The sequence below is a fragment of the Triturus cristatus genome, chromosome 6 (assembly GCF_964204655.1).
Source record: "Triturus cristatus chromosome 6, aTriCri1.1, whole genome shotgun sequence".
NCBI lineage: Eukaryota > Metazoa > Chordata > Amphibia > Caudata > Salamandridae > Triturus > Triturus cristatus.
The window spans coordinates 1,671,429,460-1,671,456,084 of NC_140589.1; positions in this window are offsets into that span (position 1 = coordinate 1,671,429,460).

A 26,625-nucleotide genomic window follows, 5' to 3' on the forward strand; every position below is an offset into this window, starting at 1 on the left:
TTTGTCGTTCTTATTACTGTTATTTGGTGGTGTCCACCATGGTGTTAAATTTTGGGGCAGTTATCGCGGGAATACTGGTGATGCCTGCAATTTGCACCAGTTTCTGAATAGTGTGTTAGATTTATCTCAACTTTAGTTGCATTAAAGTGCTGATAATGAGATGCAGAGTAGGTGTTCTCGTGCAAAAACACACGAGGTGCACCGTTGCGATTTATTCTAAATACTAAAATCCTGTATTGAATTGCACTGTGGTAGTGGGTGCATTTACAGTGTACACACAAAATCAATAAAGAAATCTCATTGTATTTATATTGATTGGGAATAGTGGGTCAGGTGCTAGATCTTGACGGGATACACTGCCCAGTTCATTTATTTTTCTGTACACGAAAAAACCACATCACAACTTTCACAACAAAAGGCAAAAACTGTGATGCGAAACAAATTCTGGTGATGAGCCGTGTTAGCACCAGGGATTTTACACCTGCTTTCTGCTGGTGTTAAGCCGGACGACTAACTGCAGCATGAAAGGGAACACAGTCAAGAGCCACACCAGAACACCCACAGGTGCCATAGAGTCAATGAGCATGATACACGGATACCCATGAGGGCCACAACACTCATAGCAACAACCCCAGGACCGCCAACGCCCCCCGAACCCACATCTGAGCAAGTGTGTCCGTGTGGTCATTGTGTTAGCATGATGGGCATGGGCCCTGCAACATCACAGTGTGCTGTCTTCAGCGGATGTTACAATGTCTCCTCAGCGTTGGCAGTGAACCTGGACATGTAGCTAGAGACGCATCCTCCTGCATGCACAAGCGGCGTGTGCTGGTCCGGCATACACAGTTCAGCGCAGGGGTGTGCCTATCCGGCAAGGGGAACGGGGTGTCTCAGGCATGTCCGTGTGCAAGAAGTGCGGTAAGTGTGTCTCTGTGTTCTGGTGTGGCCACCACAAGGGCCGCAGCAGTCGATGTTGTAAAGTGGCATGCACCACCTCCAAACAGCAGTGTCACGGTGTGATTGGAATGCCACAGGATATGCACAAATAGGCATTACAATGGTGTGCCGTAGGAGTGCACAGGATACAACAGCACAGCGCACAAAAGTGTGGAGGCTCGTGGGAGGGAGGAGCAGCTGTTTGGCAATGTAACACACAGTGAACTCGCCCATGTGCCACATGATGACCAGGGTTGCAGACATCCCACAACACCCACGACCGGCCATTGTACCCTTCCTGTATGAATGCAGCTGGAGAAGTTACTGTAGGGATGAAAGGTTCTTATCTGAGCTATCTTGCGGCAACACATCTGCTGCTCCGAGAAGGAACTTGCAAGTGGCCAGCCCCCTGACAGATACGATAATATTTGTATCCGTCTCCCACACTACGCGCTGCCCGATTTGAGAACAACGAGTACACATCCCACACTCAAAAGTCCTTCGTCGTAGTTAGCGTGCGTGAAATGGCCTTCCCACGTACTCCCACCACAACCCTGTCCTGCACCCATTGCTCACAGACCCGGCTCATTGCACCAAGCTGTGCCATTTGATCCACAAGACTAGCACACGGCAATCCAGTGCAGCTACAAGCAGAGCCACTGACGCACTGGCAGGGCATCCCGAACACATGGTCGACTCCATTCACATCCACCTATACCTTGCACGTCTGCTGCATGTCCTGGATGCACTGCCTTTGGCAGTGCTGCGGATCATTTACCGGCTGAACTTCTGCATTGCGGACATCACCAGCGTTCAACCGGTATTGCAATGTCGCACATGCCTATCCGAGTGGTGCATGGTGCCTCTCCAACGTGTGGGTAGCTGACATGGATTACGATGGGTGTGTGCGCCCCCTGTTGGCCCACGACCAGGAGTGTCATGATGATGCCCGTTTATGGCATGCATGGATGTTTGGCTTGCATGTTGGGAACTGGGCCTGGGAGATTGCAAGTGTCGTAGTATGCAGTGAGCAAATTGACCTACTTCCCGATTCTGCTCTGGTGCACATTGGGTACAGTGGTTGGAGTCAGCACATCTGTCCCGGTCAGCTCATGGATTACGTCAACGACATGTCAAATATTGTGGCCAACCATCACTCATTAGAGATAGTGGCTTACTCAGCTGCACTCGCGTTCATGGACGAGTGACCAGGTACCTGCAACCACGACTCGATGTGCCACATTGCACTTGTCCCGCCACATCATTGCACGTTGTCATCTGCTCACATGTCCCAAGACGACAGTGGACATGGCTGCATTGGCGTTGGCTCATGTCTGAGGCACAGACAACCAACGCTGCTTGACACTGACGAGTGTTGGTGATGGACTACTCCGAGGTGAACATGGTCATTTTCCTACGTTCCTTATTCAGGCATGCTGCTGCATCTGTCTGCATATCGTGGTACTACTCTTGGCCGTACTGACACACACTTTTTTAAATAAAGTTTCCACATTTTCACTTGTCTCCAAATGTGTTGTGTCTTCGTTTGTATGCCAATGTGTGTGTCACGGACTCTCTGGCTGCCTGCCATACGTGAATTGCTACCCCATCTGGACTTTGGGTTTGTACTTATGTGTTCTCATGTGCCGGTTTTGTACTGACTCTTTTGGACGTTTATCCGCCACAGGCGAGTACATTTGTGTCCTGTGTTCGATTGCGTGAATGTTTGTGTTTGGACAACATTGTGTTGGATGTTGGTGTGTTCTGCTTCCAATGTGTGTGTCCTGCATTGTGTGTGAGATGTCCCTTCATGTGAGGTTTTGTTCACCCTTCTCCCTTTCAGGCAGTGTGGTTTTCACTTCTGTGCTTGTTCAGTGGTGTGATGTTGGCGAGTTGTGTGACTTGTGCTCCTTGTTGGTGTGTTTCATTTTGGCCATGGTTTGTCTGTAGTTGTGCTGTACTTAATTGTGCATGTGTGCCATTGTGCCCATCTCCCCTCGTCCCCCCACTCTGCTAGTTCCTCTTCCTGGTGCTGTTGTGTCTGTAATTTTGTTACTCCACACATAAATCCATGTAAAGAACAAATTAGAATAGTTCCTTGATTCTTTTAGATTGCAAAACTTCTCTCTATTGGTTATTTAAGAAATTTCCATATAAACAGTTTTTTTAATATTCAAGGACACATAGAAGTAAGAAGTGCAACGTAATATTTCAACACACTTTCTAGAACACTCTACAACACGTGCAGGTTAAAGGTTCATCAATTTTTTTAAACCTAACAATATTTTTTTGCAACATTTTCTCGAACATTTAACGGCACTTGCAGTTTAAAAGTTCATGATTGTTTTAAGTTCGAACAGTGCCTTCCAAATGCAAGTAGCAGGTGTGGTTGAGTTGACCAAATTTTATCCTATGATATGTACTCCACGTTTAAACTGCTTTTTCTTAACCAATCACAAAGATGCTTTTCCACAAAACGAATGTGCACCCTACTTTTAAAAATCAATACTTATCATCTCCCAATCAGTTATCGTTTTGAATGCGAAAAAAAAGTAGTTCCCCACCTTTAACCATATTTCTTATTTTACAAACGGACTGCATGACCTACAGACATCTATCCATACTTTAGCCATACTTTCAAAATGCTAGTGTGGATCGTAGGACATAGCTATGTTTTCTGGTGCAAGAGGTATGCAGAACAGAGACGTATTGATTTAGACCTAGGTTTACAAAATGTGGACATTAAATGGTATGGACAGAGAGGATTGAAGTGTCACCAATTGTTGCCTTTGGTTAAAACCTGTTTGCATCTCCAACACCCTGACCTCATGATTGTGCACTGTGGTGGAAACGACCTAGGCAAATTGACTGGTGTAGGTTTGGAAATGCTAATGAAAGATACCTTTCGACAATTGATGTTGATTTTGCCTCAAACTGTCTTTGTATATTCCAATATATGCCAAAGACAGAAGTGGAAATGGTCAAACAAATTCTGTCCTTAGATTGAAAAATCTAGGAAGAATGTCAACAAAGCTGTGTCTGCATACCTCAGAGACCACAGAATGGGGTTGATCTACAACAACAACATACATGTTGATATGGCTGATATCTACAGAAGCGATGGAGTACACTTCACAGATCAGGGAAATTGAGTTTTTCTAAATAACCTGATGCTGTGCATCCACACTTACATATAGTTCCAACTAATAAACACAAGGGCTCTTTTTAGAGCCGCCTTATATTACCAATATCGGTTCGCAGAGTGACAGCTGCGATCCGGCTAGCACAGGGAGACCTGCAGGCCGTTGGGCAGGCTCGCAGAGGGAGAGCTGCGGCCCGTCGGCTCGGCTTGCATAGGGAGAGCTACGGGCCGTCGGCTCGCAAACGCACACCAGCGTGCTGGCTCGCAGAGGGAGAGCTCAAGTCTAACTCGCAAATGGACACCAACGGGCCAACAGCCCTGCTAGCAGAGACACACCTATCACCTAACGGAGCGGCTCGCACATGTACAGCTAGGGACACAACGGCTCACAGACGCAGACCTGCGAACCGACAGACTGGTACTGTTCTATGCTTTAGGGTAGTACGGTGGTATTTGTGTACTGTAGTGGTTTCGTGCTGGCGGTAGCGTTTTAGAGTTTAAGGTAGTGCAGTGGTGTTTGGGTAGTGTAAGAATCGTGCTGGAGGTAGTGCTTTAGAGTTTACAACAATGCAGTAATGTTTGGGTAGTGTAAGGGGTCATGCTGGGAGTACTGTTTTGGGATTTTAGCGTAGTGCAGTGGTGTTTGGGTAGTGTAGTGGGTCATGCTGGGAGTAGTGTTTTAGAGTTTACGGCAGTGCAGTGGTGTTTGGGTAGTGTAGGGGGTCATGCTGGGAGTAGTGTTTTAGGGTTTACGGCAGTGCAGTGGTGTTTGGGTAGCGTAGGGGGTCATGCTGGGAATAGTGCTTTATGGTTTACGGCAGTGGTGTTTGTGTAGTGTAGGGGGTCGTGCAGAGAGTAGTGTTTTAGGATTTAGGGTAGCACAGTGGTGTTTGTATAGTATGGGAAGTCATTTAGCGAATACTGTTTTAGGATTTAGAGTAGTGCAGTGGTGTTTGTGTACTGTTTGGGGGTCCGATCTGGGGCTAGCGTTTTAGGATTTAAGGTAGTGCAGTGGTGTTTGGGTAGTGTAAGAATCGTGCTGGAGATAGTGTTTTAGAGGTTACAAAAATGCAGTTGTGTTTGGGTAATGAAAGGGGTCATGCTGGGAGTAGTGTTCTAGGGTTTAGGGCAGTGCATTGGTGTTTGTGTAGTGTAGGGGGTCATCCTCGGAGTAGTGTTTTAGTGTTTACGGCACTGCAGTGGTGTTTGTGTACTGTAGGGGGTCGTTCTGGTGTAGTATTTTAGGGTTTAGGGTAGTGCAGTGGTGTTTGTGTAGTGTCGGGGGTCATTTTGGGAGTAGTGTTTTAGGGTAGTCTAGTGGTGTTTGGGTAGTGTAGGGAGATAGTGTTTTAGGATTTCGGGTACTGCAGTGGTGTTCGCGTAGTATAGGGGGTCCTGCTAGGGGTAGTGTTTTGGGGTTTACGACAATGCAGTGGTGTTTGGGTAGTGTAGGGGGTTGTGCTGGGGGTAGTATTTTAGTGTTTAGGGTAGTGCAGTGGTGTTTGGGTAGGGGTCATGCTGGGGGTACATTTAGGGTTTAGGGTAGTGCAGTGGTGTTTGGGTAGTGTAGGGTATCGGTTGGGGGTAGTGTTTTAGAGTTTATGACAGTGCAGTGGTGTTTGGGTAGTCTGTGGTTAGTGTAGGGGATCGTACCGACAGACTGACTCACAGAACTCTGAGCCGACGGACGGACTTCTAAAGGCATAGCCGCGACCTGGTGCAATGAAGAGAGGCAGTGTGAAAGGCATATCTCACACAGACACATATGCCAGTGTGGCCTTGCAGAGGTAAAGCTATGAACCCGATGGCTTCTACACGGAGAGATGCAAGCTGACGGACTAAATATCAAAATGGCTGCCAACTCTTCCTGGTTTCAACCATTCACAGCCAATAAGCCGCAAGCTGGTGCTTGTAACCCCTCAGCGAATCACATGTCAGAATTCTTTAATATCGATATCTGTAAAATTTGATAGTTCTCAAAAACTACTGAACGGATTTACACCATTTAAACAAAAGCGTGCTTTCTGGACCATCACCTTTCTCTCTGCCAAATTTGGCATAATTCCGTTCAGCAGTTTCACCTGTAGTCTTCTGTAAAGTTTCAAATGGAAATTGCATGGAGAAAACACGTTTTAGGACCCTCTTTTTTCTCAGCCCCTCCTACACCATTCACTCCCAAAGTTTCAATATAAGAGCTAATCAAAAAATGATAAAAGTTTTGGATAATTTCATGAAGATTCGTCAAACGATGCCAAAGTTACAAGCACATAGAAGGCTCCAGTAGGGGGGCCGTGCAACCCCCCTCCCAACATGAGTGAAGCTCCGGGGTTGCACGGACCCCCGGAACCTAGCCCTCCCAAGGGCCTCATTAAAATGAAACACGAGAACCCGCGACCACAGCGCAAATTTTTGACGATATCTTATTTTTTTATTTTTTATTTTTTTTTGGGCCCTGGGAGCCTTCAGGGACCCCCTGAGCAGGCCTAGGGGGTCAGGGTTTTTCTACCCGGCTCCCTTCTCTTGTTTTATACCTTTGTTTCTCCGTTTTTGGGTGACTCGCTTCTACCGAGCCACAAGATGGCTGCCAACACTTCCTGGTTTGGACTACTAGCAGCCAATCACAGTGAAACTCGCGCATGCGACTTAGGCTCCGCCCAGATATCGAAACTTTTATTTTTCTAACGGATTTACACCATTTTTAGAAAGGTCGCTTTCTGATCTGAGCACTACCTCTCTGCCAAATTTGGAGTAATTCCATTCAGTAGTTTCGGCTGTAGCCTTCCACAAAGTTTCCTGTGGGAAATTGATTTTTTGTCTCTTATTTTTTCAACTTCTCAAAAACTAATGAACGGATTTACACCATTTAAAAAAGTTCGCTTTCTGAACCAATCTCTACCTTTCTGCCAAATTTGGGGTAATTCCGTTCAGCAGTTTGGGCTGTAGCTCGTCGCAAAATTTCCTACGGAAATTAACATAGAGAAAATGAGTTTTGGGACCCCCCTTTTTTCTCAGTCCCTGCTTGACAAATCACCCCCAAACTTTCAGGAGAGGAGCTTACCTGGATAGACTTTGTTTTTGGAGAATCTCACGAGGATTCGTCAAATGACGCCAAAGTTATTAGCAAATCAAAAAATGCTTTTCCTAGGGAAACTAGGTTGTAACTATAACTACCTACTGGCGACCGCCAGTAGGTAATATATCTATCTCTCTCTCTATATATATATGTATATGTATATATATATATATATTTAATAAAGATTCACATATCAAGGCATCCAATTCCATCATCAATCTAGCTAATATCAATCTAGATGAAGCGGAACAACAACTTCTCGCATTAGGATTATCATTTTGTCCCGAAACCAATTTCAACTATGCACAAACCAGAGCAGATGTTTATCAATTTATACGGAAGCTCAAACTACGCAGGTTTCATTCTCAAAGATCCAATAAAGAATCTGATCAGCCTATTAAAACAAACTCACCAGGGGGTACTATCCAGCTGGCGATTTCTGATGCCAACATGCTAGGGACACTGCAAGAATTAGAACAAAATGTGTCTCCAAGTGCTGTTTCCCTCCCTTCCCAGTCCATTTTTGAGCAACAGCAACTCAAGACAAACCAGAAACCAGATACCAACTTCAAACCCAAGTCCAAGTTCGTGCCAATCTTACCCAGAGACAATATTGACATCTTTAGCGAGACAGTGGTTGCAGAAATCAAAAAACTTAACTATAAAACAGCAGGCACAAGAAAGAAATATTCCTATCAAGAACAAAAATATCATCAACTGATGAAAAAACTCAAAGAGCAAGACAAGGTGGTTATCCGTAACTCAGATAAAGGGGGAAATGTGGTACTCTGGCCCCTGCAACAATATACCCAAGAAGCTTTGTCGCAATTAAAAGATAGGTCATGCTATAAGTTAAGTAACAGACAAGCAACATCTTTGGCACAAAACGAACTATTTTCTAAATCATTGGCTTGGAAGAGCATCGGCCTCCTTAATCAAGATGAATATAAATTCTTAAAGAAAGATCATCCTATAATGCCAGTCATATATTTCATACCCAAAATCCACAAGGACATTCAACATCCTCCAGGACGGCCAATAATATCTGCCAAACAAAGCCTGCTGGAAAACGTCTCAATCTATATAGATTTCTTCTTACAAGACTTGGTTAAAGGACTACCATCATACGTCCAAGACACATCTGATTTCCTAAAACAAATTCACAATTACCAGTGGAAAGATGACTATCTACTAATAACCTTGGACGTTTCCAACCTGTACACCTCAATCAATCACAAAGACGGGTTGAGAGCGGTAGATTACTTTCTGTCAAGCAGACTGATCCAATTTCACCAACACAACAAAATGCTTATCAGTCTCATACAGTTCTGTTTAAACAATAACTACTTTTTGTTTAATCACCAAGTCTACCAACAATTGAGAGGAGTAGCCATGGGGGCTAGCTTTTCTCCAAGCTATGCTTGCCTCCATATGGGCTTTTGGGAGGAGACTATTTTAAAAACTAAGTATGCAATATCAATGTCAGATCATGTGATGAAATGGATGAGATATATAGATGATCTTTTTATAATTTGGCGGGGCAGCGAAAGGGAGGCTCTGAATTTTATAGAGGGCATTAATGACAATGATCTAAACTTGCATTTTACCAGTACCATTGATAAAACAAAGGTGTGCTTTCTAGATGTGCAGGTATATGTTACCAACAATCAGTTACACACAAAACTTTACCGCAAACCTACAGCAGGAAATACAACGCTGCATTCCTCTAGTTTTCATCCTAAACATACCATTCACAGTATTCCCTACGGAGAGATGTTACGGATTCGTCGAATCTGTAGCAACAATAATGATTTAACAAGGTCCCAACAGGAAAGCAAAAACAGATTTCTAGAAAGAGACTACAGCAGTAAATGCATTGATGAGGCCATACAAAAGACTAGATCTATGAACCGTGAGGAATTACTATTTAAGCCATCCAAAAACAGAAAAAAAGTTAAATCTAACTTACAAATTGAAAACGCTAACAAGACAGAGGAAATAAGGTTAATTCTAACATATAACAGACAGAAAGACAACCTCATTAAAATCATAAAGGACAATTGGCACCTTTTACACCTGGACTCGCAACTTAGTGAAATTATTCCTTCTAACCCAACCATCACTTTCAGAAGGGCTCCTTCCACTAGTGACTTTCTTGTAAACAGCAGTCCAGAAATAAAATCAGGCACTAACTGGCTATCTAAATGCAAAGGCTTTTCAAAGTGCTCTACCTGTAAAGCTTGTAAGCACGCAATCAACAAATCCTCTTATAAAACACCATTTGAGGACAAAGCACACACGATCATGAAAAACATGACTTGCAAAACAGAATTTGCTATTTATGTGTTGGAGTGCTCTTGTGGGCTGCAATACGTGGGATCCACTAAGTTGCAGGTCCACAAGAGAATTCTCCAACATTTACGTGCAATCTCGAATGTGGACACATCCTATCCGGTAGCCCGACATTTTAGGGATTGTCACAAAAGCAATACAAAATTTCTTACATATTTTGCAATAGATTGTATTCCGCCCGTTAGAACAGGCGGGGATCGTGAGGCACTATTGAGAAAATTGGAGACACAGTATATACTAGAACTGGACAGTAAAAACCCAAATGGGCTAAATGCCACAGAAGATTTATACACGTGGCTCTAGGATGTCTATTTACACAATATTTCAGCATTGCAATAACAAACAAATTAGCAATAGCAAAAATAGACTTCCCTTTCCCAATGGTTCTACAATATCAATATAACAAAATGAGATTATTTTTAACATTGTACAGTGATATTTTTGCTATGATGTTCTTTCCCTTTCCCTCTCTCCCTTTCCTTTCCCTCCTCTCTGTTTTCTTTATTCCCTTGATTTACTTTCCATCTGCATAAACAAAGAGTTATAGATGGTTTAAACAAGGTACTTATCGAATCATCATTTGGATTTTGCACAAATGCTAAATTGCACAGGTTTGCACAAATTTGCACTACTTGCCGTATTTGCACAGTTAGACTCAACCATGCTGCTAGAAGATCTCTCCAATACTTTTTTTATAAAATGGTTTTTAACATGATTTTATATATTTATCTGATTTTAAATGTGCAAGTTATTTATTTATGTATTTATACAAAGGCAACTGCACTTTACAATATGTGAGCCAACAGCTCGAATTGTACAAAATCAGTAGCTATGTAGCTAATTATCATGTCATGTTATGTATTTTACAGCCATAACAAACCATTCTATTGATGCAAGACGAATTTGCGCACAAAAAACGCTTGAACCATGGTTGTATGTTTTCTATGTCTATGGCACCTAACAATGCACTGTCAATTTAAAAATGGGAGAAATGTAAGAGGCACGTCATGTGATCAAGGGCTGCTGAGCCCGAAACGCGTCATGGCGGCATAGCACACGAACAAAAATAAAACGAATTGGGAACAATTAAGTGGAGTCCGTCCCCTTCTTGATAGATGGTGAAGACGATCGTTTGTAAGAATGGTTTGCTGCGATATATATATATATATATTATCTACTGGCGGTCGCCAGTAGATAGTTATAGTTAGGACCGTGTTTCCATAGGAAATCCGCAACATTCTATTTGGAATAACTTTGGCACCGGTTGACGAATCCTTGCGAAATTTTCAAAATAGGTGGGGCGCTCCGCTCCGCTCCTACCCTGAAAGTCTCGGGGGGATTCGTCAAGCGGGGGCTGAGAAAAAAGGGGGGTCCCAAAACGCGTTTTCCCCATGCATTTTCCCACAGGACCTTTAGTCCGAGCTACAGCCCGAACGGCTGAACAGAATTACTTGAAATTTGGCAGAGAGGTAGTCCTCAGGTCAGAGATGTGCCTTTTGCAGGTCTGGTGTAAATCTGTTCAGTAGGTCCTGAGAAAATAGCATTTAAATCAATATATATATCTGTAAGCGCGCTCCGTGCGCTTACGGTAAGCTTACCGTACGCGTACGGTGCCGTGCGCGAGCTCAATTCTGATTGGTGGTTATATGACTGTAAACATTCGAATCGGTCGAAATCAGAAAGTGTCGGCCGCCATTTTCAGTCTCTCGCACTGAAAAACAAAGGTGGATAACGTGAAAAGGGGGCAACGGAGAGAGTTGCAGACCACCTAGCGTTTGTCAGGGCGTCCACGAAGGACCAAAAAGTACGAAAAATACATTTAATAATTTTAAAAAAAAATCACGGAGTGCGCGTACGGTAAGCTTACCGTACGCGCACGGCAAAAAAAATAAATAAAAAAAAAACGAAATAACAATCACATTTATTAAATAAATTGAAGGAACCACAAGGAAAAAAAAAATTGTTACTGTGTAAAAAAAGACGAGGTGCGCACGGTATGAACTGCCCACAGCGCGCGCACGTAAAAAATAAATACATAACTTAGCATTTAAAAAACCGTACAAATTCACTGAAAAAACCATAGGTTTCACACACGTTATAGTTAGGAATTAGCATTTAAAAAACCTTGCAAATTCACTTAAAAAACCATAGGTTTCACACATGTTATAGTTAGCTGTACATTTCACTCGTAAAAAACCAATGAAATTCCACGTTATAGTTAGATCAGGTAACTATAACTTGCGCAACCGCAATCCACAATGTGTCATTTCAGATGTCATCATTGATGTGATGAGTGATGTCACTGACCATGTCATGAGTGATGTAATATGTGACGTCATCAGCAGTTTATTGTGGGCGCGCAAGTTATAGTTACCTGATCTAACTATAACGTGGAATTTCATTGGTTTTTTACGAGTGAAATGTACAGCTAACTATAACATGTGGGAAACCTATGGTTTTTTAAGTGAATATATATATATATATATCCACCAAAAGCTCGCAAATACCTTCTTGATGCAAGCACGAGCCACACGAATCCAGTTTTTAATAATGCTTGATTTATTCAAAGGGCAAAAAAAGACGCGTTTCGAGCACACAAGCTCTTGGTCATATATCTATATATATATTACCTACTGGCGGTCGCCAGTAGGTAGTTATAGTTAGGACCACGTTTCCATAGGAAATCCGCAACATTCTATTTTGAATAACTTTGGCGCCGGTCGACGAATCCTCGCGAATTTTTCAAAATAGGTGGGGCGCTACGCTCCGCTCCTACCCTGAAAGTCTCGGGGGGATTCGTCAAGCGGGGGCTGAGATAAAAGGGGGGTCCCAAAACGCGTTTTTCCCATGCATTTTTCCATAGGACCTTTAGACAGGGCTACAGCCCGAACGGCTGAACAGAATTACTAGAAATTTGGCAGAGAGGTAGTCCTCAGGTCAAGGAAGTGCCTTTTGTAGGTTTGGTGTAAATCTGTTCAGTAGATTCTGAGAAAATAGCCTTTAAATCAATATATATATCTGAGCCAGCTTACGGTGCGCTTACGGTACGCTTACCGTACGCGTACGGTGGCGTGCGCGAGCGCGATTCTGATTGGCTCTTAGATCTTAGTAAACATTCGAATCGGCCGAAACCAGGAAGCGGCGGCCGCCATTTTCTCTCTCGCACTGAGAGTGATTTCTAAAATATAAAGCCCAAAAACATGTAAAGGGGCTGTTTAGACAGCTCCCACACACATAGCCATGTTGGGGGAGTCCCCAAAGATCCCCCAAGGCCAAAAACGGAATTTTTATTTTTTCGGTAATTTCGCCGATTACGCTTACCGTACGCGTACGGTAAAAAATTAAAAAAAAAAAAAATTATCCACACTCTCTCCACCCCGTGTACAATTGGTGCCCGCAGGGCACTAATAGCGCATGGCTTATTAGAGATGAGATAAACTAAAATATTTTAAAAAAAAAATAATAAAAAAAAAAATTATCCACACTCTCTCCACCCCGTGTGCAAATGGTGCCCGAAGGGCACCAATTGTGCATGGCTTATAAAATATACGAAAAATTAAAATATTACCTTTCAAAATGAAGTGCATCATATGTCCTCCATGTGCGCACGGTGCGCGAAGCGCATCGTGCGTACATGGCCCATCTAGCGTAACGTGGGCACGCGGTGCCCACCGTGCGTGCACGGCACTAACTGCGTAAAGTGGGCGCGCGGTGCGCGCACGGAACGAACTGCGTTAAGTGGGCGCGCACGCCACGAATGGCGTAAAGTAACAGCATTTAAAAAACCGTACAAATTCACTGAAAAAACCATAGCTTTCACACACGTTATAGTTAGGAATTAGCATTTAAAAAACCTTGCAAATTCACTGAAAAAACCATAGGTTTCACACATGTTATAGTTAGCGGAAATTTTACTGATAAAAAACCAATGAAATTCCCCCGTTATAGTTAGTGCAGGCAACTATAACTCACGCGACCACAATCTTCTGCTGATGACATATGTGTCTTTATGAAAAAAAAATATTTGTAATATATGTATAGCTAAAAATGTATGGAAGAAGACATGGGCAAATAAGTGTCTAAATACAGTATTAGCATCAGCAGAGGATTGCGGTCGCGTGAGTTATAGTTGCCTGCACTAACTATAACGGGGGAATTTCATTGGTTTTTTATCAGTAAAATTTCCGCTAACTATAACATGTGTGAAACCTATGGTTTTTTCAGTGAATATATATATATATATATATATATATATATATTACCTACTGGCGGTCGCCAGTAGGTAGTTATAGTTAGGACCACGTTTCCATAGGAAAACCTCAACATTCTATTTTGAATAACTTTGGCGCCGGTCGACGAATCCTCGCGAATTTTTCAAAATAGGTGGGGCGCTACGCTCCGCTCCTACCCTGAAAGTCTCGGGGGGATTCGTCAAGCGGGGGCTGAGATAAAAGGGGGGTCCCAAAACGCGTTTTTCCCATGCATTTTTCCATAGGACCTTTAGAACGAGCTACAGCCCGAACGGCTGAACAGAATTACTCAAAATTTGGCAGAGAGGTAGTCCCTAGGTCAAGGAAGTGCCTTTTGTAGGTTTGGTGTAAATCTGTTCAGTAGATTCTGAGAAAATAGCCTTTGAATCAATATATATATCTGTATGCGCGCAGAGTGCGCGCTGGGTGCGCGCACCTTGCCGTGCGCGAGCGCAATTCTGATTGGTTGTTAGATCTTAGTAAACATTCGAATCGGAGGAAGTCAGGAAGCGGCGGCCGCCATTTTGTCTATCGCATAAAGAGGGGGTGATAAACAAAGGGGGAGCACTTGAAAAGGGGGCAGAGTGGGTAGAAATAGACCCAGTAGGCATTGTAAGGGGGTCAAAGTAGGACCTTGTAGGGCAAAAAAAAAGAATAATATTTTGATAAAAAATATCGCCGAGTGCGCGCACCCTGCGCGCACCCGGAAAAAAAAATAATAAAAGAAATTTAAAAAAAATTGCATTTAAGTGTTTAGATATAAGGTGGCTCTAAAAAGAGCCCTTGTGTTTATTGTTTGTTTTTCGGTACCTACAAGTAAGTACCAACGCAGAGTCTGAGGTTCAAGAGGAAGACTCTGTTCCCTTCATCATTGAAGTGCACACCATCTCCTCTATAAATGTCTTGCATGTCGTAACGCAAGTTGTTGTGGTAAATGGAACCCATACCATAGTCACGGAGGAAAGCAGAAACAGATTTGTTGACGTGCTTCCTTGCTTTGTCAATCTGCGGACAAAATTGGTTGGACCAGTTCCACTTTTGCCTTTGGCATATGTTAGAATATACAAAGGCAGATTGAGGAAAAAGCGACATTAATTGCACAAAGGTGTCCTTAATAAGCATTTCCAAACCTACCCCAGTTAAAGTGCCTAGATCATTACCACCACAGTGCACAATAATAAGGTTAGGCTGTGGGAGATGTAGAAAGGTTTTCACCAAAGGCATTAATTGGTGCCACTTTAACCCTCTCTGACCAATCCACTTGATGTCTACATTTGGCAAAGCAAGGTCTCTCACCATACCTCTTTTCTCTGCAAATTTTTCACTCCAGAAGACATAGCTGTGTCCTACAATCCACACTGTGAACATCTTCAAAGGAGATCTGGATGCACTCAGGAGGTGTAATTCAGTAGAATGGTAAAAAGAAATGAAAGACAGTTTGGAAATGGAGGCATACATATTTTTTATTAAAAAAAAAGAACTGATTGGCTGTTTCATACCATTCTACACTAAAAACTAGGCTGTATGTGTAAATTAATAGAAGCATGTTTTGTATTGGTTCAGAAAAATGTGTTACCAAAGAACAGTACTATGGATTTGCTGTAAGGTTTGAAAAGTCAAGCACTCTTGCTCTGTGGAATTGAAACATTGTGTGGCGAACTTCTGACCTAACTCCACACAGCAGTGTTCCATGAGCTGTTGCTATGGTAGCAGGCAGAAGTCAAGTTGGGGGAAGGGTACTAGGCAGAAGTCAAGTTGGGGGAAGGGTACATTTGGAAAAGGGTTGGTTTTCAAGCAATAGAAATGTGTGATTACATTTGAAAAAAAGGGGGAAGCAGTGTGATTTGAAATTAACATCTATATGTGTGGAAAAATAGAGGGAAAGATTGCCATTATCTGGTTCTGCTGAGTGGAGAGAGGTGTAGAGAACAAAGGTCCTGGCTCTGATAATGTGCTGTGGGGTTTTGAGATTTCAGTCTGTAATGCAAATACATTCAGCATCACTAAGGCTGGTTGCCCTTGCTGGAGTGTAGGCAGTCACCCAGCATACACATGGTTTGTGGTCTGAAAATGCAGTCTGGACATGTGCATTTAAAAAAATCTGAAAAGTGGATTCATAATGTGTCAGTCTGTAAAAGTAATTTGCACTTGCCAACAAAAAAGAGCAGTAAGTGTGCATTCAAATTGGCAAAGATTTTTCGTTTTGTGACTAATGTGAAAACATGACTCTGTGTGCAAATAGGAATTACAGGAAGAGATTTGTTGCGTTTTCCTCTGGTGATTTCACAGTTGCATTAGTAGGAAAAAGGGGGAGTCTCTCAAAAAAAAAAAAAAAAAAAAAAATTAAAAAAACCTTGGGTGCGCGCAGGGTGCGCGCACCTCAAAAAAATTTCCAAAAAAAATTTCAAAAAAAAAATTTTTTTGGTTAAGTTTATAAGTGGCTCTTAAAAGAGCCCTTGAGTTAATGGAGGGAAACAGGAAGAGAAAAACGCAAAAAATGAAAAAAAATCTATGGCCTAGTGCATGAATGCGCATCAAATTTTCTCTGAAGGAGATCAAGACTGGTCTCCCCCACAGAAATAAGTGAACCGCAATCAGTGCACCGTGTAGACAACCTCGCCAAACAAGGTGGACCAACAAGAGGTAAAGAAACAGGTGAAGGCACCATCGCAGCTGAAGTGCTCCCCTGAGCTGCCGAAGATGTGCTCGGCTGAGCTGCTGCTGATGTCGTCGGCTGAGCAGGTGAAGAGTTTTCTTCAGAAGCTCGACGAAAAGATACTGGGTGCATTTTGTCAACATGTCTTAACATAGTGTGAATGCTAAAAGAATATTTCTTGTTAGGATTCCCACGAGATAAGACTTTTTTACAAAGTACACATGTAACTTTCGGTGCATTTACCTTTTTCTCATTCTCTGGAAAAGTGAAAAACTGCCATATAAAGCTGTCTTTCTGCTTCCTGTTCCTCTGCCTCTCAAGAGTGTCCTGGTCACTGTCTGAAGTAGGTTGCTGTTCAGCCATTGTCTCTCAACAACAGAATAGCTCCTTCTCCAAAGGAATCAGAACTAATAATGAGGGGAGTAGGTGTGGTTTGGGAAGAATCTGGAACAGAAAGTACTTCAAACCAATCAAAAGTGATGATTCTTGATCACATGACTTGCCATGAGGGGATTGGGTGTGGTATTGAAACAATTAGAAACTGAAAGTAATGATAACCAATAAGAAATGTTGTTTTATTATGTATAAACCCGAGGTGCGCGCACTGCGCAAGCTCCGAGCGCGCACCCCGTGATGACGTATGCACGAACGCGTAAACGCGCAGGTGCATACGTCATATACGCGCACCTAGCGCGCATACGTTTAACACGCGTATACGCGACCGTTATTGCGCGTAATTTTAGCGTATGCGGAAGTAAACCGCGTCGAGGGCGTAGGACGCATGCGTGCGTACGTACGTACGCATACGTACTGGGTGCGCGCTCCCAGCGCGCACCAACAAGTATATTTGCGTACGTAAATAACGTACGCCGGAATTCATAAAAAACATACGAAATAGTACTACGTGCGCGCTCAGAGCGCGCACCCCAAGAAATTATAAATAAAAAAAAAAAAGAGGACATTAAATAATTTAAACAATTATAAAAAAAAATATCCAAATTGAATTATTTAAAAAAATAATTTATAAAAAAATACAGATAATATATAAATGAATATAAAGTAATTTTATTTAAATAAAAAAAAATATCTTTAATTAAAAATACATAACTTAGCATATAAAAAACCATACAAATTCTCAGAAAAAAACATAGGTTTCAAAAACGAAATATTTAGGGATTAGCATTTAAAAAACCTTGCAAATTCACTGAAAAAACCATAGGTTTCACACACGTTATAGTTAGGAATTAGCATTTAAAAAACCTTGCAAATTCACTGAAAAAACCATGGGTTTCACACACGTTATAGTTAGGAATTAGCATTTAAAAAACCTTAGAAATTCAGTGAAAAAACCATAGGTTTCACACATGTTATAGTTAGCTGGACATTTTACTCGTAAAAAACCAATGAAATTGCCCCGTTATAGTTAGTTCAGCTAACTATAACTCGCACGCGCCCGCAATGCACTGCTGATGACGTCACATATTACATCACTCATGACATGGTCAGTGACATCACTCATGACATCACTGATGACATCTCAAATGACATCACTGATGACATCATCCTTGTGATAGAGTGGCAGACCTCCTCTCACCCTAATATAACCTTTGATACACACATTGAATAATAGAGACTAAAATTTTTAAAACAATGGACATACCAATACCAGTTACAACAACCTCTTCAGTAATTCTAAGATCCACATACACATCCACTCATTCACCAACAGTCCTATACAGTCACTCATACATGTACTCACTCATCATATGTACTCATACACCTATACATCCTGTTACACAATGCCACTCATCCATAGAGTTACTCACACACATAGTCACTCATGCTAATAAAGAATCAAACATACATTTACTTGCATACACAGTTATACACACACCACCACACTTACTTCTACAGAAACTTAAACATACTTAGTCATTTAATCAATCACTTATAGAAACACATACTTATTCATACAGGAACTCTTTCAATCTCTCACTCTCACATATACTCACTTATATACACCAATAGTCACATATACTAGTTTAAAACATATGTAGTTACTCATAAAGTCACTATTGAGACAGTCATTCACTCACTAACACAGCCATACACACACTCATCCACCCATATAGTCCTGCACACATGCTGTCTTCAACACATACAAACAGTGAGTGACTCATTCATGTTCCTATGCACTACATAATACCCCCCACCGAACCATGCAGATACTCAGACTGACACTCAAAAAACCAACTAATAACCTATATAGACACCCATGTAGCTACTCACCAACCCATGCAGCCACTTATACAAGTGAGAGACTGATACAGATATTTACATATTTAAACATTACTCACTAAGCCATGTATTCACTATGATACACTTAATCAGTCAGTTACACAATCAATTTTTAAAAAACAAATCATCCATTTAGACACTTATATACCCATGTATTCTTCCATCAACCTTGAGATATACATATATAAAACATATTTAATTTTCTGAAAAACACACATTCACTGGATGATGTCATCAGTGATGTCATTTGAGATGTCATCAGTGATGTCATGAGTGATGTCACTGACCATGTCATGAGTGATGTAATATGTGACGTCATCAGCAGTGCATTGCGGGCGCGTGCGAGTTATAGTTAGCTGAACTAACTATAACGGGGCAATTTCATTGGTTTTTTACGAGTAAAATGTCCAGCTAACTATAACATGTGTGAAACCTATGGTTTTTTCACTGAATTTCTAAGGTTTTTTAAATGCTAATTCCTAACTATAACGTGTGTGAAACCCATGGTTTTTTCAGTGAATATATATATATATATATATATATATATATATCGACGCTCCGTAATTCATGCCCAAATACATACAAACTGATGCACTCGTGGAGTGAGTTCATAGGTTTATAAGATTGAACTCCACAGCAAACACAAACAGACGCGTTTCGGCAGTCGCCTTCATCAGTATCAGGCACGCTGGAAATGGTCACTATTTGACATCTCATCATAATATTGAAAGATGGACTTGTGCAAAGAAACTTTCAGCGCCATCTTAATGTGTTACACCGTTAATCGTGATACGTTATTCTTAAACAATACTATTCAATTCACTTCATATTATAACTGTAATACCTTATTAGATACAATTTTAAATATAAATATTTGTATTGGCAGTGAACATTTTACACAATTTAGCCCTGTATGGGCCTTTTAGCCCGGAAGAAAAACCTTAGACAACTGCGCCCTTCTTGCATTATTTTATCATAGCAGTGCTCTCATGTTAATACATAATATGATGCGCAGTGCCACTACCAATAGCAGTGTCCTAATAATAGGACAACCACCACACTTATGCCCTGGATGGGCTTCTCTTCCCTCAAACTTTATCTGAAACCCTCCTGCATCTACCATACACAAATTACAGATTACAGATGATAGTCAGTGTCTATGGAGAGACTCTTTGCACTCAATGAGCTTCTTACATATCACAATTTAAATGCACGGGAGTAACAATAACTGCTATGAAGGTAAAAGGAAAAAAAAGGAGACGGGAGAAAAGGAGACAGAAAAGGAAAGGTAGGAAATGAAAGGATAAAAACAAACAATAATCAGTTGTATATACTCAAGAAAATCAGTTTGAGACATGGTCTCTGTTGAGTAAACATCATAAATCTAGCAACCTTCCCCTAGATGAACTGATAACTCTTTGTTGCTATTCATTCCTTTTGAAGCCTTAGTCTGTAAATCGCTGATATATCGTGATTCTCACCTTCTTAATCTCAAGATTCTGTCTCCTCCTCTGGGATTGATCGTAACATGGTCTAGGCATAAGTAAGTCAGAAGGCCCCTGTTGATGTCATAGTGTGTACTAAAATGTATCGTAACCAGATATGTTGGGTCCTTCTTTACAATTGCCCTCATGTGTTCCAATATACAAATTTTCGTGATATGAATGGTACTTTTAATATATTTGAGCCCACACAGACAAATTAGACAATAGACCGTATATGTTCTGCTACAAGGGAAGAATCCATATAAATCTTGTCTAATAGAACCTATAATTTCCTTCATGCAATGGCTGCTCACGAAGTTATCCCTCACCTTGCCTTCCTTAAGGTTATCATAGGTCTTAAAGGTATATCCTAAACCTATGACCACATCGATTTTCAATGTGGACCAAATCTTGTGGATAATATTTGTTAACTGGTTAGCATCTTCTGAAAACGTGGTGACCAAACTGTATTTGCCTGTCTCCTTGGCTGCCCTGGGTTTATCTCTCAGTAGTTCCAATCTCGATGTTGTGTTGGCCTTTCTGTATGCTTGTTGTAGTATCTGTTTGTCAAAGCCCCGATAGCCCAATCTAGTCAGACTGTCCGCTCTCTGAAAATCATGATCCGTGGTGTTATTTCTTTTTATCCGCAGGAGTTCCCCATAAAGAATGCTATTTATCAAACTACGTGGGTGACTATTGGTGGCATAAAGTATAGAATTACCCGCCATAGGCTTCCTGTAGAGTTTTGTGCATAGGGCATTGCCTGATACGAACACCTCCAGATGTAAAAAGTTGACGGAGGTGGAACTGATTTCTCCAATTAATTGAAGATAGACCTTATTGGTGTTTAAAATCTCCGTGTATGCCCGTGCTGACTCGGCAGATCCTCTCCAAATTAAAAAGAGGTAATCAATTTACCTATGCGATGTAACTATCCTCGCTGTCCATGCATTGTTGGCTTTGGACCAGGCCACCTGCTTCACCCACCAGCTCACGAATAAATTTGCGTAGCTGGGGGCGAAGCAGGTCCCCATGGCTGTACCAGATATTTGTCTGTAATACTGGTCTTGATACATAAAAATATTGTTATTCAGACAAATCTCTATCATTTCTAGCAACAAAGTGTTATGTTCTGTATATCTCAGAGGGCGACTCTTCAGAAAAAACTGTATGGCTGCCAAACCATCTTGATGTGCAATACATGCATAGAGACTTGAGTATCTAAGACAATTAAATGGAAGTCTGATACCAATTTGATCTTTTCTATATGTTGTAAAAAATATTTTGTGTCTCTTATATATGATGCAAGTCCAGTTACAAACTCAAAGAGAAAATGATCTATGTAGATAGACAAATGTTCCGTTAGGCTTCCCTGGAATGATACGATAGGATGACCTGGTGGATGTTGATTGCCTTTATGGATTTTTGGTAAGTGATAGAAGGTGGCAATTATCAGATTCAAGCACCGGAGGTACATATATTCATCAATTTCTAGTATATTATTTTCATGCCATTTCCTTATCAGTTGATGGTAATCTGTGATACTTTGATGGTATTCCTTCTTGGTAGTCTTTTCATAGTATTTGATTTCCGAGAGTTGGCTTAGTGCTTCCTGATTATAATCATCGCAAGTTTGTAAAACAATGTTGCCCCCTTTATCTTATGGTTTATACAAACAGATTTGTCTATACTGAGACTTCCCAGTGCTTTACGTTGTACCTCAATAAAAAATTTCTTTTTCTCTCTCTTTTGTTTCTTAGGGTTGTAATTTTTGTATCCCAGTTGTAATAAATCCTTATTTACTGCCTCTGCAAAGAGATCAATAGCATCTAGTGGCATTTGGGGTACAAATGTGAATGCTGGTTTAAAGAGAGTATCACTGCCACTCTGATCTATTCCTGGTAGCCCAATACAGCCTGTTTTAACTTGTGCGTGAACTTAAATAAGACTAATTTAAGTTCACGCGCAAGTTAAAACTTCACAAATATTTCAAATGAGACCTATGATGTGCAAATCGAAGAAATCTAGAAGACAACCACTGGCTACAGACATCCTAACTGGGGATGATCTTGAAACTATGGGTATCTTAGAGGACCTAAGGGCAGAGGGAAAGCAAACAGAGGAACCTGTCCCCACTGCAACAGTCTGTATTGGGCTTGCAGGAATAGATCAGAACGGCAGTGCTACTCTGCTAAAGAGGCACCCGCTCGTGAATGCACAGATTCACAGATTGTGGTGTGGAAAGAAGCTTTGAGATATATATATATATGTAAGTATATATGTAAAGATATATTTAAAAAAATCTATATCTTAAGAATTTATCTACACTATTTTATTTATGAAAATCACACTAAACTAAAAAATAAACAATACAACTCCAAATAAATTGCACTAAAATTAAGACTAACATTACAAACATGTTCACAAATATGATTTTCCTTACAACAATACTTTTAATGAGAATATAAACAGCACTAGAAAACGATATTCTTACCTGCGATGTTACTGTTGATGATATTTTCCACATCACTATATTCTTGAAAAAATATTTTGTTCAAACACCATTTTCTATAATAGAAGCATGGGCTTTTATTTTTGATTGTTTTACTTTGATAACTATTTAATAATGTGTTTTCGAATTGATATTGACATTAATATTTTGTTTGATATCTACTTTTTATAATCAAAATGTTATTGAGTTTGTAAACAGAATCTAAACCAACAGACAGTGCATTCATAGTGTGAAGTCACCAGGTATTGACGTGCCATTCCCACCAATGTACATTCTCCCCAGATCCTCCAAAATCCCAAAGAAAGCAACTTGATTGAGGGGTCTATCAGTCACACAAGAACTCTTGATAGGTTTGCAAATTCCTCCTGTCAGTATGTAGCAATTATGGGGCAACCACAAACGTTCTTCTCTGGGCATCAAAAGCATTCCGATGTATGGCACCCTCCAATCTACCACAGGTGAAGGAGGCATAGCCGGGAGGATATGGCCAGCTTACGTGGGACTATGTGTGCATCTCTTCACAGGACCCACCCCTGTGGCCCATTGTGCCTTTAAGGCCATAAAGGGATTGGTAGAATTAGTAACAAATGATTTTTATATTCTTGATATCCCTCGATTCCCCAATGGACCCATAGGGATCTTGGCATCCATTTGGCTGTACTTGGAAGCAGCAGTTAAAGAGTCCCAATAATGTGTAAGAGCTTGACTCAGATGTAAACATGTATAAAACTGAAATTTGTGGAGGTCATACTGCTGTTGAATGCCATGGAAAAACTTAGAGGCTGATTTAGATCTTGGCGGATGGGTTACTCCGTCACAATGTTGACAGAGACCCCATCCGCTGAGATATAAATCTCATAGGATACAATGGGGTTTATATTTCGGCAGACGAGATATTCATCACCATTGTGACAGAGTAACCCATCTGCCAAGATCTAAATCAGGCCCTTAATCTTCTAACCTTGCAAGACATCTCCCACTCATGACATACCAATAAAGTCCTATTTATGAAACCCTTCCAGCTCTGTGCAATGTTTCAACCAGCGACTTAGCCAGAGGAAGGTCTTCATTGTGATCTTTCCCTCTCACCCCATTCACCTGAGGATTTATCACCTGTGTATGATATCTTTTATGTTTTTTAGTAACCAACAAAGGAAACACACAAAGCTAGCGGTATCCCACTAGGACAGCACCGGATTTAAGGATAACTCAATGTATCTACTGGAGGATAATTGCATTCACCATAAGTGTGCAATTTTGGTTAGCACCCGCCAGCACAATGCCGTTCCAGTTACTGGAATGTACATGTAAGAAAACAGCACCAAATGCACCACTCAGCTTGTATAATTTAAATAAGTCCAAATCCTTAAAGTTGTTCTTTTTCAAAAACTTCTTCTTTATTGTGCAGTTTATCATGCAATCTTTAAAAACTTCCAAAAACAGCAAAAGCAGCTGACGCGTTTCGTCCACCTCTGGATTTCTTCAGGGCAAAAAAAGTGGGATAAATGTCATCGTCTTTAGGTTCTCTTTTGCTTTCTTCTGATCCCTCACTACTTCAATATGTAGTGTAACTCAGACTGGTAATCCAAGTCCTTTTTTCAAAACATATAATTCGATGTAGGAAGGTTCACTATTGAGAGACACCAATGTTGTATATTAATGTGATGGTGATTCTATATGGAAAATCATCCAATGATAAGGACAAATATATCCTGTTCTGAGATACCCGATTCCGTATCTTATTCCAAAAGAAGGCACCAACCCTGTCCGGTAGCAAGATATTCGTCACCGTTGTGACAGAGTAACCCATCTGCCAAGATCTAAATCAGGCCCTTAATCTTCTAACCTTGCAAGACATCTCCCACTCATAACATACCAATAAAGTCCTATTTATGAAACCTTTCCAGCTCTGTGCAATGTTTCAGCCAGCGACTTAGCTAGAGGAAGGTCTTCATTGTGATCTTTCCCTCTCACCCCATTCACCTGAGGATTTATCACCTGTGTATGATATCTTTTATGTTTTTTAGTAACCAAATAAAGATTTCTTAAATTGATTGACTCTGGAAGAAAGTTTTAAGCAGCAAGCAGGCTTCAGTGGCAATACTGGGACCTTTTTAAACCTTTAGGTCAAGGGGAAGCTGGTGTATCCAGCCCTGGCAAAGATGTGTGAGAAATTCCATGACAGAGTTGAAGGTAATTAGCCTAATTCCTTAGCAGACAGAAATTCTTCCATGCTGCATTAGGCATCAGACTCTACAATCCTCTTGTGTTACAGGCATATTCTCACTTCAGTTTGGGTCAAGCAGAGAATTCTTAAGGGTAAACCAGTCGGATATTAGTAATGGGATTTAGGACAATCCTAACAAAGGGTCTTTTTTAGAACTTGCTGGACAGAATAATCCATCCCAAGCATGGTGAATGTCCTGTCTGCTGTATCAAAAGTGGTTGTTAGCGGATGTCACTTGTTTTACATTGGACATGATATCTGCCATGTTTTTTTGGAATATTCCATCCACCAAACACCAAACAAGGCCAAAAATGGCTAGGTTTTGCCCTCACAGATAATCAGCAGTGTAATGCTTGTCATTTCTCAAGAACACACCTTAGGCAGAAAACCTATTACAAAGTTACTTGTATTCATTTTATGTTGTAGCTTTATAAACAGTGGACGTGGCCCATAGGTATTATAGCACTTCCTAAGAGAGCAGAAAGTAAACCCTGTATAACATATATCACAAAACAACAAAATACGAACAATGACCCAATAATAATGTGGGAATTCTCTACCTCAGCTGTGTGGAGCTCTGTTCAGTCTCATAACTCCAACCCTGACTTGCTCAGGTCATCCATTTAAACTTGAAAGGGAATGTACCTCCATCAACCCCTTTGTTTCTTAGGCATCTTGTAATGCTTGGCTCCAGAGAGACTGACATGGCTCTAGTTCTGTGAGGTAGCATCCTACAGAGGAATATAGGAGCCACATTTTCACACTAGGTCCTGATTAAGAATTGATTGGAATTTTCAAAAAACTGCGTAAACCTCTATTTGCAAAGGGATCGGAATTCTGAGTTGGTGTGGCATTTACAGAATCCAGATATTGCCAAGTGCAACAACTCATGCTTCGGCAGGTAAAACCTTCCCAAATCTAGCAGAGGAAACGTATACAGTGTTTTCTGTACCATGCAGAATTTGGCGTGGTAAGCACTAAAATCTGCATGTTATTCCCCCAGAACTCCTAGGGTATCGTTATTTATCAGGTGCAATAAACACCACCTTCATTCCAATCAACTCAGAATCAGGACCTTGTTAGTAACGTACTATACTATTACGTGCCTCTTCCTTTAAATAAGCAAATGGCAAAATCAGCTTCCCAGAAGGTGTGAAAGGGGCGTGATACTGCACACAAACGCTTTGGAACACGCTCAGCGGAGCCCAGACATAATATTGCTCATATCTTATAACTGCTATTATAGAGCCAATGATCTATTAAGACCAATTTACCTGCAATACTATAAGATGCAAATGATTTTTGTCAGCAGACATGGTCCAAAAGATAGAAATTAAGGGACAGATTTGCTAGTGTTGAAAGCAATGCACAGTGCAGCAACCAAAGTTACTGAGCTGGATTGTGTGAAAAGTAGAGCGCACAAGAGAGCCCTATCTATTAAGATATGGCACTGATGCTCGCTTCCCAAGCAGTGGTGCACAATGGGCTTCCTGGAAACAAGCACAAACATTAGCTCCATAGTGTAAAGGTGTATGAAATCTAGCATATTTGTTTGTGCGTGAAGGTACCCTTCCGGTATAAAATACTATGCTCAGACATACTTTATGCATTTTTCCACCTGTCTGGTGCACGGTGTAGTTTTAGCATGTTTTCTGTGGTGTAAAGTCCTGCTTGCAAAGGATAGTGGATAGGGCT